This window comes from Caretta caretta, chromosome 10, assembly GCF_965140235.1.
Source record: "Caretta caretta isolate rCarCar2 chromosome 10, rCarCar1.hap1, whole genome shotgun sequence".
In the NCBI taxonomy this organism is placed as follows: Eukaryota; Metazoa; Chordata; order Testudines; family Cheloniidae; genus Caretta; species Caretta caretta.
In genome coordinates this window covers 49,526,447-49,544,154 of record NC_134215.1, presented here as the reverse complement: position 1 = coordinate 49,544,154, position 17,708 = coordinate 49,526,447, and the positions used below count along the sequence as shown (strand labels likewise).

General features: G+C 44.3%; 1 protein-coding gene across 13 annotated transcripts in view; it reads right to left on the bottom strand.

The window, feature by feature from the left end:
• The window catches only part of PEAK1 (pseudopodium enriched atypical kinase 1), a 222,717-nt gene that overhangs the window by 76,222 nt on the left and 128,787 nt on the right, over positions 1 to 17,708 (bottom strand). The window lies entirely within an intron of this gene.

The window sequence follows — 17,708 nt, the reverse complement described above, 5'->3', positions numbered from 1 at the left end:
CCTAGATGCACTCACCAGCCAATTAGGGAAGGGTCCGTGGTGAGCATGAGCATTGGGGATCATTGCTGGAAGGAAACCCCCGTGCAGAGGTTTTCTGGTCTTGTCCACCAATGTAGGGAAGCTAGAACACTGGGAGGAAGAGTTAGCAGCGTCCCTGAGGTGTGTCTGTTGGGTTTAAAATTGGAATTGAGCCAGTCCTGAAGACATCTCATGTGTAGCCTGGCATACTGGACCATGAAGGTGGTGGCTGCCATGTGACCAAGGAGCTATAGTCAGATTCTTGCCTGTGTCCTGGGACAAATAGAGAGCGTGCGAATGAGCTGCGTGATCGCGAGGAATCTGTGATATGGGAGCGAGGCCCTGCTCTGGACTGAGTCGAGATGAGCTCCGATGAACTCTGTTGTGTAGGTGTTCAGGGTGGATTTTTGAATGTTTATTTGGAGGCCTAGGCTGTGAAAGAGGGAGATGGCAAAACGGCTAGCTTGGAGTGTCTCGCCATAGGAGTTGCCTTTGATGAGGCAATCGTCCAGGTAGGGGAAAAGCGTGATCCCATGTTTGTGGAGGTGAGCCACGACCATGGCTAGAGTTTTGGTAAAGACTCTCAGTGCTGTGGAGAGGCCAAAAGGAAGAACTCTGTACTGAAAATGGTTGTGACCGACTGCGAATCATAGGAAGCGTCTGTGAGCTGGATGAATTGATATATGAAAATAAGTGTCCTGTAGGTTGAGGGCTGTGAACCAGTCCCCTTGATCTAGTGCAGGAATTATTGTGCCCAGTGTGACCATCTTGAATTTTTGTATCCTCACGAATTTGTTCAGTCGGCGTAAATCTAGTATAGGCCTCCATCCCCCAGTCTTTTTCTGGGTCAGGAAGTAATGGGAGTAGAATCCTTTCCCTCGATGTTGCGTCAGCACAGGTTCCACTGTGCCTAGCTGGAGAAGGTGAGCCACTTCTATGCGAAGTAGGTGCTCGTGAGAGGAGTCCCTGAAGAGGGATGGGGAAGGGTAGGAGGATAGGATATGAATGGGATAGAGTAACCGGACTGAACTATTTTGAGGACCCAGTGATCCTGTGTAGTACGCTGCCAGGCATGTTGGAAACTCTGGAGGCGGTGGCCAAATGGGCAAGTAGGCTGTGGAATCAAGGGGTGGTCACGCAGACCCTCGACCAATGTTTCAAAATTGTTGTTTATTCCCGGATCGGTGGGAGGTGGTTGCTTGAGCTTGATTTTGTCTGCGCTTAGGGGGTCTAGAACGATTCCTATTTAGGTCATATGGTTTGGGTTGAGGCCGATAATATTGTTGTGTGCGTAGTCTTTGATAAGGTTGGTATTGTTGTCTCCTGGGAAGAGATGGGTGAATACCCAGGGTGCGCAGTGTCACTCCCGAATCTTTCATAGTGTGAAGTAGTTCATTGGGTTTTTTGGAATACAGTTTGTCTTTATCAAAGGGGAGGTCCTCCACTTTGGGCTGCAGATCTTTAGGGATGCCAGATGCAGAAAGCCATGAAGATGTGTGCATAACCACAGCAGTTGTCTAAAGAGGCTTGTAGGGCCATTCTGGAAATCAATTGGTCCTCGCTCAGAATTGATTTAAAGTCCGCTCTCCTATTCTCTGGAACATAGGAGGCAAATTCAAAAAGTTTATTGTAGTTATCAAGGTCGTAGCTGGCGAGGAGTGCAGAGTAGTTTGCAATCCTGAATTGAAGAGTGGAGAACATGTAAACCTTGCGTCCGAAAACGTCAAGGCATTTAAGGTCTTGTCTTGCGGGGTGGGCTGATACTGTGGCTGTTTCGTCCTTTGTGCAACTGCATCCATGACGAGAGAGTTTGTTTGTGGGTGAGAAAATAGGAAGTCAGCATCCTTAGCAGGAACATAGTATTTACGTTCAGCCTTTCTGCAGGTAGGTAATAAAGAAGCTGGAGTTTGCCAGAGTGTCAGCTGGTTCCAGCAGAGCTTCATTTATAGGGAGCGCGATCTTTGAGGATGCAGAGGGTTGAAGGATTCTGAGGAGTTTGTGTTGTGTCTCCTGAACCTCTTCTAGGGGGATGTCTTGACTGAGTGCCACCCTCTTGAAAAGCTCTTGAAATTGTTTACAGTCGTCCACGTTCTGTGGAGGCGGGGGGGGGGGGGGGAAGAGGGAGGGCTCTGTCTGGAGCAGATGGAGAATTAGGGGTCAGTGAGTCAGGATATGGTTCATAGCTCACGTTCTCAGGACGGGGTTCAGGCACTCTAGAAGTGGACGGAGCTGAAGATCGAGGCACAGAAGCAAGTAGTGGTTTCATGGAAGAGGTCTGAGCATGAGTGGTAGGAGGATGTGGCCAAGGGTACCACTGGGGCCAAGGCATAGGGTCGGAGAACCCAGGTGCTGTCCACGGGAGGGGTGGGGGGGTGTGAAGTAGGGAAACTGAGGCTGGTGGCTGAGGACCGTAGCCTGAGATGGAAGAGGGTCTGGTGGAGGAGGAGAGGCAGGTGGGGAGAACTCTACCTGCTGCTGTATTTCGGGTTCGCTGTCAGTGAAGGTAGCCAGTTCAGGTGATGAGAGCGGCTGTTTAAAGAGTGAGCCCTGTGTATCCAGGACTGGAGAGTTAAGCTCAGGTGGCACTGATAGATCACATTCAGTGAGGAACTGTTGCTCCTGCTCCCTGGGCTGCGCTGAGCCTGGCCTCTGCTCCAGCACATTAGCATTGGAAAGTGAAAGTGACAGCGGTACCGTGGGTCTGTTAAAAGTGCTCTGCACGGGGGTCCGCTGCTGGTTCCGGGGCAGGAGGCAGGCTCAGTGCTGACATTCTTACTGGCACCGGGGCAGAGCGCACAGTCAGCACCGTGGCTATTTTAGCACGGAGGGGGTAGGTGCTGACATCCTTGTTGGCACTGGGGCAGAGCGTGCAGCTGGCATCATGGCTATTTTTAGTACTGAGGTGCTCGGTGCTGCGGAGACCTTCCCGGTACCAGAGGTCAGATTCCTGCCTCTGCGATCTGTGGGAGCCACGGCTGAGGCTTTAGAAAGGGCTGAGGTGCCTGCCTGTGGCGCTGTCAGCACAGAGGGTAAGGATCTCACAGGAGACCCTTTACCCTTGTTGGAGTCTCTCCTATGAGACTGCTGTGCTTCTTGCCTCTGCTCCAGAGAGGGTGAAGCAGCGCTCTCAACTGGTTCGGATCTGGCCGGGGAGCATGTAGGAGCGGGTTAACTTTCCCTGTCTCCGAAAGGGGCTGCAGGGATTTTTCCATCAGACATATTTTAAGTCGCAGGTCCCTGTCACGCCGAGCCCTTGACTTGAGGCTCGTACAGCGGAGGCACTTTGTAGGGATGTGGGTTTCTCTGAGGCAGTTCACACAGTGTGAGTGCCCATCGGACCGTGGCATGGAGTCCTGACAGGAAACACACTTTCTGAATCCTGAAGCCCCTGGCATTGTGAACTAGAAATGGCAGGGGAGAGTGTCTCAGCAGGAGACAAGCCTGAAGCAAAAAGTTGTTGCTGATTTTTTTTTTAACTAAGTAACTAACTATGTAACTATACCAAAGGAAGGGAAACAACTGGGATGTAACTAATAACTATTTCTATATTCTTTGATACTTTTTTTCCTATAGAGACCAGAGAAGAGAAGTAGCACTGCCCCGAGCCCCGTCTTCAGCCAGGGACGGTTGAGAAGGAACTGAGGGGGGTGCGGGATGCAGGCGCTCAAGAAGATTCCAACGAGACGGGAGATACCAACTGAGCGCTTGCATCCCGACCAGGCATTGCTACTGAAAATCTCCGATCAATGGCGCTGGGACGCACCGACAGCTAGAGTGGAGCACCCACAGGGACAGCACTCGAAGAAGAATGAATGCTTCCCACTAGGCACAGTCTGTGATATATGAGTCAAGGAAGCAGATGGTATCTTCCCATGAAAACACTGTCTCTTTCTAGGTGGTTCTAATGGTCTGGTAGTGGAAAAAGGTTGGTAGAGGAGCTGGTCTCTTGTGATGTTTAAACCTGGTTGCCTGATGTGCTTCCTTTAGGGGCTGGAATGTAAACCCTAAGGGATTCTGTCCTTCAAATGTTAAATCCTCTGCTATAGACTATACTTCCCATGATTCCTTTAGCCAGGAGGCTCTACTCTTAACTGTTGCTGTAGCCATTGAGCTTGATCCAGTGTCACCAGCATCAAGTGTCACTTGTAAGTTGGTTTTGGCTATGAACTGTCCTTCCGTCACTAGAGAAGAAATCTATGCCTTAGCATCCAGGGGAAGTTTATCCATAATTTTTGACAATTCTTCATAGTTTGGAAAATCATATTTGCTCACAAGAGTCTGATAGTTTACAACCCTGAACTATAAGATGACTGATGAAGGGCTCCTGGTCTTCAGGTGCAGTTGAACTGTTGCCTAGATTTCTTGTACTTGGCTGTCAAGAAAGAGCTCAGCACCGAGCGGGAATTAATTATTTTAGACCTAAATGGAACGTGGTTATTTCTTGTCTGCTCTCAAAGATGTGGGAGCTGCTTAGTGGGAGTCTGCCAAAGAATTTTTGCAGGATCTGTAATGGCTTTATTAACAGGAAGGGCTATCCTATCAGCAATCAACGATTGGAGAACACCAATGAGTTTAAGAGTGGGCCCAAAACCTCCTTGAAAGGGATTAGTAAAGAGTCTAACGCCCTTTATAATAAGTCCTGAAAACCTTTAACATCACCGAGCTGTTGTTCAGCAGAAGGATCCACAGCCTTGTCCAGGGAAGGCAATGAGATAAGTCAGCTGAGAGGGTTGGCATCTTCTCAGCAGGATCCTCAGGTTGAGAAGCCTGTGCAGGCTGTTGCAGGAGTAGGAGGAGATTTCTAATGAACATGGGGTTCTTGGGATAGCATTCCCGCGCATATGACTCCCAGGGTCCCCAGTAAGACCATATGAAAATGCTAGGGTAAGAAGCCAGTGAAGTTGGGAACCATGGCCCATGCCCCAAAGGATGAGCTGCAGAGAGACTATCACAAGAAGGCCATGTCTACACTACCCGCCGATCCGGTGGGTAGTGATTGATCCCCGATCGCTCTGCCGTTGACTCCGGAACTCCACCATGACGAGAGGCGGAAGCAGAGTCAACGGGGGAGTGGCGGCCATCAATCCCGTGCTGCGAGGATGCGAAGTAAGTGATTCTAAGTCGATCTAAGATACGTCGACTTCAGCTACGCTATTCTCGTAGCTAAAGTTGCGTATCTTAGATCAATCACTCAAAGGAAAACCAATAATTTCTTTTGGCCCAATCTAATTTCACACTTTAAAAAATCAAGAAATAAAGGATTTTATGCACAAAAAGCAAAATATAATCAAGCACAAAATCTGAAAGGAAGTTTAGCAGAAGTCTCATGCCACCTTACTTACTTTTAAGCAAAATATTCAAAGATTGCCTTTTTGAGGCACAGAATTTACTTCTTTAGCTTTATAAGAGGAGAAACTGCTTTTGTTTATTTTCAAAAGCATGTGCAAGCCCATCAAATAAGCAAGCCACTACACATCTCACCACGGCACCTTAAGAAGGGAAGAGGTGAGAGATAATTACAAAGTAAATACTACAGTGGAGAAGGCTGCCTTCATGTAGATAAAATGTATAGCATAACCCAGCTTGGTTTGTGGGCAGCAAAAACATCAAGTTGAACATGGCCAGTTAGAAACCAGAGGCAACTACCTTAAAGAGCAGCCATAGAGTGACAGAATATTAGAATACAGTATGGTAAATACCCTTGCACAGCATTTCCCATTGCATCTTTCCACCACAAAGGTCACTGAATGCCAGGATTCCTACTTAACTGTTCCTTCTACATACAAACAGAAATGCTGTCAGTTTTTCAAATATTACAGTGATTGCTGATCAGGCCTGAAAATTACAATTTTATATGTATCTTTTATGTTTTCATCTATTTATGTGTATGTACACACATACACTGAAAGGAAATAAGCTTGTATATTCTTGCCACTTTCCTTTCACTGTCCTTCCTTTGCCTGGGCACTCCTTCAACTCTTTAATTTTCAGATTTCTCACTGTGCTCTGACCCAATGAGTAAGTAGCGGCAAGGTTTCAAGCTTTTAATTTTCAAGCCTGATCAGCAACTATTTCACTAGTATCTGAAAAAACTGACAGCATTTCTGTTCATATGCAGAAGGAACAGTTAAGTTGGAACCCTGGACATTCAGGGATGATTATGGCAGAAAGATGCAATAGGAAATAGTGTGAGTGGGTATGTATTATGCTGTATTCCAATATTCTATCACTCTGTGGTTACTCTTTAAGGTAGTTGGCCGCTTAGAAACCAGAGGCAATGTTTAGCTAGATGTTCTAGCTGCCCATAAACCAAGATTACTTATATAGTAACGTTCTCTATATACACATATGAATGAGTGTGTGTATATTTTATATATACATGAAATACAAAGAAAAAGAGAGAAATGTAGTTGAAAAAGATAAACTACAATAAATTACTTAAAAATACTGCAACAGCCATAGTCATTCCTTATGCAAGATGCCTAACAGAAATACTAAAGATTTAAGTCTCTTTATCCAGAGAGCAGGTTACCGTTCCTCTAATATGGCTCAACTCTAATTTACAGGGATCACCAGGTGAAAGGATATTATTATCTAGTTAATAAATAAACAAGCAGGATCCCATTGAGCGAAGTGCTCCACAAGCACGTATGAGGACATGGTTCTTGTCCCCAGGAGTTTACAGTCTAAGTTCCAGTTGCAATGGAAATATTTTTGGTGACCGCCTATCCCCTAACAATTGGACCAAGAGCACCAAATCATTTTACAGCAGCTGTACCAGCTGTATAATGTCAATGACATTCAGTCACTACTAACATAGGTCAAATCTGAACTAGTGTCCTAGATGTGAAAGGCTCCCATTATCTATCCTCTAAGCTTTATTGTTTTTCCCCCTCATGTTTTCAGTAGTGTCAGCTATAATAAAAACAAGCCAAACCAAAACCCCACTACTATGTAATTACATGTAAAGGGAACAGGAAAACCCAAAGTAGTACAGAAAGCATGCCCAAACAAACTTCAAATGGAGTACTGTGACATTTTGAACTGGGTAGGAGGAATGGGTAAAATGAGGAGCAACAGACTGATAATGACTGACTCTTCCACATGGTGTGCCTTCCCTTATGCTATAGGGTATTGAGTTGTAAGGGAAAAAGACCACAAGTTCTAGTCCTAGTTTTTCCATTGACTGTTAATATTTCTGGGTGTTTCACAGCCCTCATTAACCAAGGCGTTACTACTGCTATTTTATGGGAGGTAACTATCATTCATCCATTTTACAGATAAAGATAACAAATCATGCACAAGGTCATTTCAAGCAGACCTAGGAACAGACCTCCAATCTCTAATACGACAGATGCATCTCTCATCCATGTTGCCACCTCCTTTCAAAATTATGTTGCTTGTGCAGTGACTGTAGCTTTTTGTTCCCCACTGGTAGGTTAGCTCATGTACAGAGGTTTATGAGTCTGTGACTCCCTCAGTGCCAACAGACCTGTTCCTTCAGTGCAAGTGGTAGAGGCTTGTGCCTTTTACATATAGAGGTCCCAGGTTCAGTTCCTACAGACAACCAAAACAGTGCATCATTACACTGGCCTAGGCTGTCCCTAACCATTAGACCACACTGCTCCCATTCCTGTGGTATTTCACAAATAACTATAACAAAAAGGCAACTTGTGTGTCATGTCTCCCTCTACAGGTTGGTTCACATAGAAGATAACAGCTGGCTTCCTGTATCAGTTACTCCTATAGCTTGAGTAGAAGAAATCTGTGCTGTGGCACTGAAGATTGTGGGTTTACATGCTACTTGATGACCTGGGTGGAAAATATGTTATAAAGTTAGTGTGGCTGACTTACTGCAATTCTTAAAATTATACATTACAAAACATTCTATTTAGAAGAGAGTTTGGATACTGTGTTAATATGTATAATAGTTTTAGTGTTTGAATTCTGCTTAATAGGAGGCATTCCTTTAGGAATGTGTCTACATGGGGGGGAAAAAACCTGCAGCAGGTTTGGGTCAGCTGACTAAGGCTCACGGGGCTTAGACTCTGGTGCTGAAAAATTGCTGTGTAGACCTTTGGGCTGAGGCGGGAGTCTGAGCTTGAGGTCTGGGACCCAGTGAAGGTGGAGAGTCCCAGATGTCTACAAGGCAATTTTTAGCCCCTCAGCCTGAGCCCGAGTCAGGTGGCCAGGGCAAGTCACAGGTTTTTTATCCCTATGTAGATATACCCTTAGAATAGAGAGTGGCATTTGATTGAAAACTGAAACCCAGTTTTTGGGAGACTGAGAGCAATGTGTGGAATCATAGAATATCAGGGTTGGAAGGGACCTCAGGAGGTCATCTAGTCCATCCCCCTGCTCAAAGCAGGACCAATCCCCAATTTTTGGCCCAGATCCCTAAACGGCCCCCTGAAGGACTGAACTCACAACCCTGGGTTTAGCAGACCAGAGCTCAAACCACTGAGTTATCCCTCCCCCAAGATTATGCCTATGTGCAGATGGTGGAAGATCATACCTATGTAAACTCTAAAAATGTCAGACCTTAATTTAATAAACTTATCATCCCAGAAAGCAAGCCTGATCTTTGCAGGAATAACATTTGCACTTGTCTGGGGACTGGATGCCACAGGGCATTGCTAATGAGCTATCAAGCCTTTTACCTTTAGACTACCTTGGTAAGGAATTTTGGAGAGGGCAAAAATAAACTTTATCCCTGTGGAAAACTGTATAGGGGAAGATGTGATATTAGGACTTTTAACACTCCCACTCTTCTGGCCAATATAACAGCCACTAGAAATACTACCTTCATAGAGAGATGCAGCAGACAGCAAGTTTCAAGGGGTTCAAAAGGTAGTCCCACCAATTTTGCCAGGACCAAGTTCAGATGCAATCTTGTAAGTGTGAATACAATCTGACCAAACCCTTTAGGAACCTGGTGACTATGAGTAAGGCTATGATTTAGTAATGTGTATTTTTAGTAAAAGTCATTGACAGGTCACTGGCAATAAACAAAAATTCACAGCCTGTGATCTGTCCATGACTTATACTACATACTCCTGACTAAATCTTGGCTGGGGAGTGGGGCGCTGCTCTCGGGGGTCCCAGGGGCCATTGGCACCAGCTGCTCCAGCTGTCCCCCGGGGCTGCCCACACCCCGTAGGACCAGCTGCACTGGCCACTGCCCGGGGCTGACCAAGCAGTGGCCGGTGTGGCTTACACCAGGGCTGCCGAAGAGGAGTGCACTGGAGGCTGCCTACTACAACACCTGCACTTTCTCCTTGGTGTATCTTGGGCTTGGGGAGCAAAAACAGTGCCTGTATGGCTGCTGCGGATGAAACTGGAATCACGCCGACAACTGTCATTGGCAGTATGAAAGGACAAAGGGGAAGCAGGAGTTGGTTCTGCCCTCTTATACTAGCATGCAGTGGCATATGGCAATGGAGGGTGCTTGGACAACCCTGATGGATACCACTGCAGGAAAAAAAATTCTCCTACAACTATGCATGAGGTACGCACATGCCTACAGTGGAATGGACATGTGCAAGCTCTTAAAGAACACCACCCCTTTACAAATATATCAGCAGCTGGAGATCTAGCTTTCTCCCATTAGCCAATGGACTGTCTTGAAATGTGTATTACAATCTAAAAAGCAAGCAGCATGCAGGGAGAAGGGGGGGAGGGAGACACCCTTCACTTTCATAATGAGGTGTGTGCCTGTTGAAATTAAATTCACACAACTTGGTTAATATTTGCAAGGTTGAGTGAAAGAACATAAAGAGCATATTCCTAATACTTTCCTCATGCATTGTTTCAGAGAGTTCTTTAAAACAAGTAGGAATAGTCTTTTGGCAACGTAAGTATAGGCAAAACAGAAAACCCAGAAAAGACTACAAGTTGAGTGAAGGTTTTTATTTTCAAGGGCAAAGTGAAGACTGAAGTACTATTGTGAGAGTTTGTAAAAAGTATTTTAAAACTTTGCCCTAAATCAGTACATTTTGATAATTCCTGGAAAGTTTGTGCTTAGTAGAAAGATACATCTCCTGGAAGGTTTTGGGAATTCTACTGCTTTGCACATCTTTGGTTTCAGTACCTGGCCTGGAAAGAATATATATTTCCTGTCTTTATTATAAAGCTAGAAACAGAAACTAAAAGAAAAAGTATTAAGTTGATTTTTTTAAAAAAACTGACGTTTTAAACAAGTTCAATTTTCCAAGACAGTACACTTTCAACAGTATGTCCTAATTTAAAAAAAATAAAACGTCCATACAATTTTTAAAAGGGGAGTTCTGTATTTATCAGGTCTTTTGGGTGGGCTCAAGAATTACCCGAAATATATTTGGACCCAATGATGGCTCTCCTCTCCTTTTCTTTCTGTGCAGACATCTTTCTGAGGCCTTAAGTTTCAGTTTTGTTGCAGATGCTTCTGGTAAACATGCTCTTGCAGAGCCCAGGGAAGTGCACATATAGACTGCTTTGTGAAGAGCTATGGTAAGTTACACAAATGACCAACAGAACAGTGAAACAACTGTATTGCTAATCCCAAGTGTTCAAAAGTCATGCATCAGGCCCCACGAAAATCATAAGATTGGCTTAAAGACATGAGATTTGAAGAAATAATAAACTTGGGGAGTTTACTTGCCTTCTAATATTTGAATCTCTAGGATACACTTAAGTCACGTTTTCAATCTTTTCTCCAAACCTGGAGAACTAGAAACTTAATTTATTTTAAAGGAATCCTGAGATTCTCATCTAATCTAATACCCCCAGGAGCAGGGACTTCAAAAATATTGCAAGACTCACAATAAAACTGTTAGAGTTAGCAACAACGATTTTTATTAACAAAGTGCTGTCACAGGCACAAACAAATAAACAAACCCCTCTTTTCTTTAATCTTTCTGTTCTAGTACTAGAAGTTATTTGTAGCCATAGTATGTATGAAAGTTTCAGGCAGAAATGTGATTTTTAAATTGGTGGTGCACCCCGTTTAGATTATTGGGTGTTTTTTGGGGGGATTATTAAGCTCTAAAGCATAACTTTTGAGGGTTGCATCCCCCCTAACCCCTGTGCTGCAGCTTCGGGGGTGGGAGAGCAGGAGAGGGGATACAGACAGAGATAAGGGGGCTGAGGCTGGGGCTGCAGCTGGGGGTGTGTCTGGGGCCCAGAGTGGAGCCCAGCCAGGGCCTGAGGCTGGGGGTAGAGCCATAGCCAGGTGCAGCTCCGCCACTGGCCTTGCCTCAAGCCCCGAGCTGCAGCACAGGTGAAGTATCGTCTATTACTTTTTTCCTATGGTGTCCCCATTCAGCTGCAAACTGAAGGCCAGGGCATGTTCTAATCTGCAATTTATTGACTAAGGGATGCTGGAACAATTTGTATAGTGCAGGTACCGAGAGCCATTGAACCAAACTGTAAACCCTATATATGATGGAAACCACTTAAAGACGGGGGTTGCAGTAGCACCCCAGCCCTCTCTAGTTCTAGCACCTAGGTATTGACTGTGGGTTATTATCAGTGCTATTTTCCTCCTAGTTAAAAAAAAGAACATGTACCGTTATGAAATGCTCAGGTACATTTTGGGGATATTGAAATCAATATATAAAGTGCAAATCTCAGCTAGAAAACTAAAAAATGTGAAGCAATAAAAAAAAAGAACCACAATTGACAAGTGGTTGTGTACCATATAGGATGGATTTACACTAGCACTAGATCAATGAAAAAACTGGGCTAGAGAAGGAGAAAATGAGCTTTGTCCAGCAGTGTTGATCTGTTGGTCTGTTCTTAGAATATATCTTTGTATAGATTGCTTACAAATTATAGCTAGCAACAATACATAGTTAAAAGTCAGTTACATACCCCTGGATACCTGTTATTAATTGCCTTTGCAGAGTATTTATGGCTTTGTCTACAGTGATGATTTTAGGCAATTCTCTCACTGTAGAATGGGAATGCCAGTTGCTAGCAATTTTATCACTGTGTCATTTAGACCAGCTCTGAATAGGGTTAGAAAGTAGAATGGTTAAAAGCGTCAGCAGCAGGCTGCATTGCTAGCAAGTGCTACCAAAGAAGGGTGTCTCCTTCCTGTAGAATTCACTGAAATACATGCCTGTATCTAAATGTATAAACACATGTATTATTTATAAGGATCCATTACAGTGCTTGAAACTAATGGAAATACAAAACAAAAGCCTAAATTCTTAAATGAACCAGTGTAAATCCTGAATAATTCCATTAATTTCAAGCTTTAAACTGGTAACAATAGATATGAATCTGTCCCAAGGTTCCTGTCCTGAAGAACACTCAGTCAATAGATAAACATGTAAAGTATAATGAATACAGATAGCAGTCAGAGAAGTTGTATGTAGACATCGGTGCACACGTATTTCATTGAAGAGACAGGCTTTTAGGAGTGATTTGAAGAAGAGATCAAACAATGATGCTTAGCAGACTGAACTGAGAATGGAGTTGTAACACCAAATCTAACAGGAACTATCTGTGGCCTTTTGCAAGTCACAACCTCTCTGTCTCAGTTTCCTCACTTGTAAAATGGAAATAACAACCTGCTCCCCAGTGGTCTTATGAGACAGTCAATTTTTTTTATAGGGTCTTACCTCTTCGGAGTGCTATACAAAGTGTTAAATATTCTCAAAGTGCTCAGTGTGCGGTGACAATGAAGTAGTTTGTGCAGTACATTAGGGGAAGACCAAACCATTTTGTGCATTAGTGGTAGGATCCTCCAACTGGCTTGCTGAATGCTCTCTGGGGCCACTCAAGTGCTTCATAGAGTACCACTGTTTAAGCAGGAGCCATTAAACTATTTCTTACAATGCTACATTGTAAAAAAAATTAGTTCTCTGTGCAATGCAGTTGGCAAATTCTTTGTCTTTCAGTTTTCTGTGATTCAAATATTCATGCGGTATGAAAAATTAATCTCATTGTTATCTGCATACCTTGTAACACAAGAATAGGTAACAAGGCATCCATCATGGTATTTTGTCTCATCCAACATGTGGAAATGAACAAAACTAAAAGGACTGTGAAAACCCCCTTTGTCTTGAGACGAATATGGCCTCTATCAGCCTGCAATCAAATTAATACTGAGTAAAATACAAGCATAACTACCAGCACATTATGAATGTTTTATAATGTGCACACCATGAAAGACAGCAATGAAAGCAATAAAGTATGGCCTTGTTAAATCTTAGGAAAGTTCCTATAAATATTAACATACAGCATGTATGCTCTAACTATTTAATCAATTCTTAAAACCACAAACCTACTATAAAAAAATAAAGGAAATCAATGTTGTTTCCTCAATTCTGTGGAGTTCAAAGCCACTTAAAATAAGAGGCAATGCATTAATGGTCTATAGATTAGAAGTGGCATAAGCTGAAATGTTCTAGCAAAAGAACACTTTTTGGTTTGACTTCTTGTCATTACACTTGAAGTTAAATATTTGGAAACTATTTTAAAAAAAAGTAAAAGATCTTTTTACCTTAATTTTAGTTTAAAAAATTGAAGCCATACAAATTCAAAATCAAACATACTTATCTGTCAATTTCTGATAAAATTGCCTTGAGGCAGAATTAGGTGTTTGTACGTTCTTCTACCACGAAAAGTCCATTGTTAACAAACTAAACTAAAATTTCATATTAATGAAAGTAGGTGCAATCACTGTTACAATGGCAATGCCCTGTGTAAGTCAGAAATTCAATCCAGCAACACACAGCTGTTCTGGGCTAAAATAGCAAGCCTGTAAATCCCACCATCACCCTCCTGGAAGTGCTGCACTTGCCACTATAGTCTACGGCATGCAGACACTTGATTAATTGTTGATTAAAGCTCTGTTTCCTAAAGTTTGTCTGATTCTACTATGAATTAATATAAATTACTATAAGTGCTGATGGTATGAATGTCAATTCACAAGCGGTGACAACATGAGAAGGAGCTAGAAAATGTGGCAAAATAGCTTTTAAATAAACTTGTGAAAAAAAGAGATTTACTATAAAACAAGAAAATAATAAAATAAAGAATACTTAACTGTAAAGCCCACAGTTCCCCAGAAGCCACAGTAGAAGTAGCAGGAGCAATGAAGGAGGAGCCTGTGCTAGCAGGGCCTGCATGTATTTCTCTCCACCCCTCAAACCAAACCAGTGACCTTCTCCAAAGTGGCAGCAAGAGCAGTGTTCTGTGCCTGTGATATTTTTATATTTGCAGTTTTGAAAATAAGGCTCTAAGGCAGGGGTGGGCAAACTTTTTGGCCCGAGGGTCAAATTGGGGTTGCAAAACTGTAGGGAGGGCTGTGCCTCCCCAAACAGCCTGGCCCCCACCCCTTATCTGACCCCCTCCCACTTCCGACCCCCTGACTGCCCCCCCTCAGAACCCCTGACCCATCCAACCCCACTCTCCACCCCCTGCTCCTTGTCCTCTGACTGCCCGCTCCTGGGACACCGCCCCCTATCCAACCCCCCTGTCCCCTGACTGCCCCAACCCCTATCCACACCCCCACCACCCCATCCCCTATCCAACCCGCCCTGCTCCCTGACTGCCCCAACCCCTATCCATACCCCCGCCTCCTGACAGCCCCCCCTATCCATACCCCCGCCTCCTGACAGCCCCCCCTATCCAACCCTGCCTGCTCCCTGAGCCTCCCTGCCACGGCTCCCTTACCATGCCACTCAGAGCAGCATGTCTGGCAGCCATGCTGCCTGGCTGGAGCCAAACACGATGCCGTGCTGCCCTGCAGGAGTGCGCAACCCAGCCACTCAGAGCACTGACAGCGCAGTTGCAGGGGAGGGGAGGACAGTGGGTGAGGGGCAGGTGCTAGCCTCCCCAACCAGGAGCTCAGGGGCCAGGCAGGATGGTCCCGCAGGCCGGATGAGGCCCGGGGGCCATAGTTTGCCCACCTCTGTTCTAAGGATTTGTATAAAAAGCAAATACTGTTGTACTGTGGTTCCAAAAAGAAGATTTTCCCCATTACAAGCATTAGAGTCAGTTTGCCCTTTCTCCTTATTGTACTAATCAAAGGTGGCCTAGGAAGAATTTCTAATGATTCCCTTCCTAATCCTTCATATTCTGGGACATCCCCTCTCTTAGTTGACACAATTGCCTGTACTGGCTGAGTGGAAAGGCAAAAGGCCTCTTTAGAGCCACACAATAATGCCACCCCAATAGAACAAGGGTATATCAGCACTACAATAAAAGACCCATGGCTGGCCTGGCTCTTGAGGCTTGGGCTGTTAAATTGCAGCGCAGATGTTTGGGCTTGAGCTGGAGCCCATGTCGGGGGAGGTCCCAGAGCCGGGACTCCAGTCTGAGCCTGAATGTCTACAAGGCAAGTTTATAGCCCTGTAGCCCCGTGAGCCCGAGTAGGCTGACCCGGATCAGGGTCTTTTGTCGCCCTGTAGATGTACCCCCCAAGAGGCTCATGGAACATGAGTTGCCTCTGTGTCAGATTCTGCTCTCATGAACACTAATATGTAACCCTGAGTAATTCTGTTGACCTCAGTGAAGTTACTCTATACAATTGTGACTGAAAGCAGATTCTGGTCATAGGGCTGTGTAAAGCAAGATTAATAGAATGGTCACTCCATCTCTGTGCACCTAAGTATATGGGGAATGATGCAGCCAAGATATGAAATATTCTTTAGTAATGGACCAATGAGTTAAAAAACATCATTTTCTCAACTTTCTGTGAATTGACTTCTCTTGGAGGGATATTCTTAACAAGGAGAGGCATGCTAGAGTCCAAGCAGGGCTTGGTCTTTCTCACGAGAATAGAGTAGTGTAATGAGTAAGTTCTCATGCTTTTATTAGAAGGAAACTAAGTAAACCTATGTTGTTGCCTTCTTACTTCCCTAAGGGAAGCTACTGCCTGGACCTGGGTTTTGTCATTTTTATATCCAATTTGATTTGCTTTAATATTATGTTGTCTTGAATGAAAACAGCCAAGGCATATAATCTACAAACATTTTTCTGCAAGATGCTTCTATTTACATTAAATATCCAATGAGACAGAAAATTTAAACAATGAACAGCAAAATCTGTAGTTAAGTCTCCTTTTATAGCAGACCAATCAACTACTTTTTCGGATATTGTTAAAATGCCACATACACGCCAAACATTACAAACAGCTCCAATAGTGTTTCAGCATTACTTTTGTAAATGCTGTTACGGAAAGAGGTTTGATGGTTATACATCGAACCCTACCAAATTCACAGTCCGTTTTGGTCAATTTCGCAACCATAGGATTTAAAAAATCTTAAATTTCATTATTTCAACTATTTAATTCTGAAATTTCCCGGTGTTGTAATTGTAGGGATCCTGACCCAAAAAGGAGTTGCGGGGGGGTCGCAAAGTTATTGTAGGGTGGGTTGCAGTACGGCTAACCTTACTTCTGCACTGCTGATGGCGGCGGTGCTGCCTTCAGAGCTGGGCAGCTGGCGAGTGGTGGCAGGTGGCCAGGAGCCCAGCGCTGAAAGCAGAGCTGCCACCAGCAGCACAGAAGTAAGGATGGCATAGAATGGTATTGCCACCCTTACTTCTGCGCTGCTTCCTGCAGAGCTGGTCCCTCAGTCAGCTCTCCAGCCTCCCAGCTCTGAAGGCAGCAATTCAGAAGTAAGGGTGGCATGGTATGATATTGCCACCCTTACTTCTGCGCTGCTTCCTGCAGAGCTGGGTACCTGGCCAACAGCCACCACTCTCTGGCTGGCAATGCAGAAGTAAGGGTGGCAATACCACGACCCCCCTGCAACTCCCTTTTGGGTCAGGACTCCCAATTGGAGAAACGCTGGTCTCCCCCATTAAATCTGTAGAGTATAGGGTAAAAGCACACAAGAGACCAGATTTCACGGTCCGTGATGTGCTTTTCATGGCTGTGAATTTGGTAGGTCCCTAGTTATACAAACTAAACTCTAAGCAAGTTGAAAGAAACCCCCTTTTACCATATACAGTGAAAATAATGAATATAAACAGGACCCTAAATATACATTTAATTTCCGGATGAAGTGAGGTAGTTAAGATCTCACATGCAGCTTGTCCGACTACATAATTAGGCACAATAAGTGGAGTTAAGAGGAGCTTTAACATTAACTCTGAACCATCCAAAATAGATGGCTATCCATTGCAGGGGGCATTGCTGCCATATATTTCCTTGAGAGTTGTGGGCTGCTGGCATAAATTACAGGAGCCTTCAGGCTATCCTAATCTGAACTGATATAAATCATCCCCAAGAGTGGGGGACTATGAAGTTGGTTTAACTTTTTTGCATGGTGCCAAGAATGTGGTAAATGCTCCCAAAGATCAGGATGGATATCTGCTTTTCCCTTATGGAAGATCCTACTGCATACCCAGTGAAAGTTACTTTACAAATACCAATAGATATATTTAGTTAGACAAATAAGATAGCAAGATCTTTGCCCCAAATACTCCAGAGGGCATTCTGCACCAAAAAAATAAAAATTCTGCACACAATATTTCAAAATTCTGCAAAATTCTTCAAATTCTATTTGTCAAATAAATGTGTAGGCTCCAGCATGGCATCGGGGAGCACAGGCCACTGGCTGCTGTGGCAAGGCACCTCTTTTCTTTCGCCAGATTTAGCATTGCCCCCTCTGGTGATGGCAGGCCTAGATAATCAGCCCCACTCAGACAGGGTTTGCCTTCCCCCTTCTGTGCTCCATTGGTCATATTTTCAG